Below are 3,381 nucleotides of genomic sequence, written 5' to 3'. Positions count from 1 at the left end.
AGGCGTTTGTTGCATTTTCATCGAGCTCCCCGTTGAAACTGGCCTTGACTGGCTTACCAAAGAGGTATGAGTGCGCCATATTTGGCGCACCCCTGCATGTTGCACATTCGAGTGCTCGATATTTATTAGCTTGGCACGTTTTTGCGTCAGCGGATAAAGTGCTCGAGAGAGAGGCTACAATATACAAGGCAACAAGCACATTTCCATTATGGTTTTTGCGATCACCAGAATTTAAACTCTGGTGGGTAGCGTCCCACTGGACCGTTCTACCATTGGACTACAAGCCAATTCGCTCCCGTTGCCGTCCTTTAGTCATCGTCATAAAGACAATGTCCATTAACAGGTGAGTTTCCAACAATGGCCCGGGAGAATAGTCAATTACAATGTCACCAATGATAACTTTTCCACCATCCTCGCGTGAAGGGATTGCCTTTCGGCATTGAGCTAGGATTTTCACACAATCCTCGTCGGTCAGAAAATGCAGCACAAGCTGTATTCATGTAAACATTGTAAGATAGTTATGCAATGATATTTAACAGAGTGAGTATTCTAGAGCTTAATTGCAAGTCATTTACATCAAGCTGAGAAAATGAAAATATCAAGTTATCATTTAGGTGTTAAAGTGGCACCGGTTCACATTTCTAATTTTTAAATAACATTGTCTAATTAAGTTAGTTCATGAAATTTTGATTCGCAGCAGAACACATGCATGACAGAGTCTAGAAATTGTTACCATTAGCACCACAGTTTGAGCCGGCGGGATGAAGTTGAAAATGTCACCTGCAACATAGCTTACGATACCATCATCTGCCTGCTGCTTGGTGCCAATCATCTTGGGATCGACCAGCACCGTGCAGTTTATGTGCGGGAAGTCCTTGACAAGGGCCCTGGCAAATGCATCATTACCAGAGGCGCCGCAGCAGTAGGTCACTGATTGAATCCCCTTGAATAAGTCACTGAACTCCCGCAACGGAATTGGAATCCCAAAGTTGTCGTGCACTTCCAATGCTTCGTTTGCCATCTTGTGGAAATCTGCGTCGACGCTCTCCATACTCTCGTGGAACAAGGTTGCTCCATGCAGCTCCTCGAATGGCGGTGCCACCACATCCTTCTTGAAACAGTCGGCCAGACCCATCGCCGCATCGATGTAGCGTGATGAGGTGGCCGTGAGCACGAAAGACCTGTGGTTGACGTGGAGCTCGTCAGGGATGCCGTCCACCAAGAGGTAGGACAGCGGGTTGATGCAGTATGCCCCCCTCCTCCGTGCTCTTGTCGTCGACATTGAGCACGCCCGAGGCTGCCATGAGCCGGAGCAGGCGGCGAAGGAACGGCAGCTTAGCGGCTGGGAGAGAGAGCGCAGAGATCAGGTCAGAGGGTGTGGCAGCCCCGCCAAGGCGGTGGATCGCCGTGGGGATGCCAAGCTCCACGGCACACCTTAGTGCCATTGATGTCAGGTAGTATAGGCTGTGGCGCCACAGGTCAGCCTGCGCCTGCAGCAGCTCCGCGTCAGTGGGGACTACAGCTTGAGCTTGAGCCGCCATTTGCTCTGCTCTATGCGACAATTCTGGAATTTTCTTTTGCTTGGCTTGCTATTAGATACATCGAGCGCTAATCCTTGCGGGGACTTATATAGAGTGAGTGAGTGAGTCAGTGTGTGTGTCTTGGGTGGGTTAACAACTACAGTATTTGTCAGGATGCTATTTCAGGAGTTAGCTGTCTCATTCCGATCAGCTCGTGGGACACATGCATATGGTGCGGCTGATGCATGGAAAATGGCCGTGCCATTTTGACTACTATACTATGCAAACTTCAATCTGCAAACTTGAAACCATGAAATGAAATCCTTGGATGTTCGACATGGTCTTTTATTCACCATATATAAATGACCCGATGCCAGCCAGCCCATTAGAATACTAGGCCCATCAAGTCCGTAATTTGTCCACCTATTGTATGTATAAGCACGTGGACTTCTTTTGTATAGCCCTCTCCGTGCGTGTCTGCCCAGACAGCCCATAGCCTCCATAACAAAATAACCCATAGGCCTATTCCTCGCAGCGGACCAATTCCCTTTTCGGAACCGTAGTTTTGCATTTAAGCCCAATATGGTTACATACTAATTGTATTAGACCTGTCGAAATACTACTACCTGTCGAAGTAATTGGGAGTATTTTTCATCTTTTATGAAGTGGGTGTCAAACCAAGCATTTGTCCCCATTAATTACAAAAGCTGTTTAATCATCATGACCGAGGAGCAAAAGCTGTTTCCAAGAAACAAACATACACCTAGAGGTGGTAATAGACCATAGCCCTAGTGGCCTCTTTACCGCACAACAAGACTTTTAAATTTTTTAGCTTAAAATTCCATAAAATTAGAGCTCGATTTTTTTAAAATCCGACCCTTAGATTTTCTAATTTAAAATGTTGGACCCTTTACCACCCCTACATACACCCAAACCTCCTGGCACTTCGAAGAGGCCCTGCCCATCCTTTGATGCTGATGCTGATGCCGCTACAGCTACAGCAGTGGCATCGCCCCCGACTCCGAGGGATCATGGGGGCTGGCTATTTTACGGTCAACCGTACGAAAGGAGTCCGTACGGTCGATTTTCCGACAGCAACTCTTTTCCATTTTTAGTAATTTTTTTGTCGTTTTCCGATTTTAGAAATTTTTTCTAAGAGAAATTTTTTGACGAGAAAAAGTTAGAAACAAAAATTTGAGAGGCAAAAATTGAGAAATTTTGAAAAGAAAAATTTTACATTCAGAACAAAAAATTTTTGCATCCGAAAACAAAAAATGCTTATAGAATAAAAAAATTGCATCAAAAGAAAAAAAAAGTTTGGTTAAAAATTTTGGTCGGTAAATTTTTTTTGATATATCAAAAAAAAACTACCACCCCCGCCGACGCCGCCGGCCCGCGGCACCGCCTCCCGTCGGCGGCCCGCCGCGCCGCTCATCCCCGCTGCACAACCCAGGGAGGCGGATCCGAGCGGCGGCGGGCGAGCGCGCGGTGGCCCAGCGAGACGGATCTCGCGGCGGCGCCGGCGGGGGAGCCCGCGGCGGCCCAGGGAGGCGGTCCATCGACGGCGGCGGGGGAGGCGCGGCGGCTTCAGGGAGGGGAAGGAGCCGGCTCAACGAGGGAAGGGAAGCGCGGCTTGAGGGAGGAAGGGGAGGCGGCGGCGGCGCGCCGATCCCGATCCCGCCTGGATCCATCGAGAGGAAAAGGGCGCCGCCGGTCGGATCTGTCAAGAGGAAAGGGAAGGAAATGGTGAGGGGGAATGGGGAAGGGGAAGGAGGCGGAAGGCTGCGGGGGACAGGAAGGGAATGGAAATCGACCGTGAGTTGCTGAGTTTACGGTCAACTGTAAACTCAGCATTGGGGGG

At 49.0% G+C, this 3,381-nt stretch overlaps 1 pseudogene; it reads right to left on the bottom strand.

Annotated features, from left to right (window-relative positions):
* Window positions 1–264: 264 nt before the first annotated feature.
* LOC120648896 lies at window positions 265–1,580 on the bottom strand (annotated as a pseudogene).
* Window positions 1,581–3,381: the final 1,801 nt, after the last annotated feature.

Source organism: Panicum virgatum, chromosome 9K, assembly GCF_016808335.1.
Source record: "Panicum virgatum strain AP13 chromosome 9K, P.virgatum_v5, whole genome shotgun sequence".
Taxonomy (NCBI): domain Eukaryota; kingdom Viridiplantae; phylum Streptophyta; class Magnoliopsida; order Poales; family Poaceae; genus Panicum; species Panicum virgatum.
The sequence above is the reverse complement of the archived record's forward strand: the minus strand, read 5'-3'. Positions and strand labels throughout refer to the sequence as shown.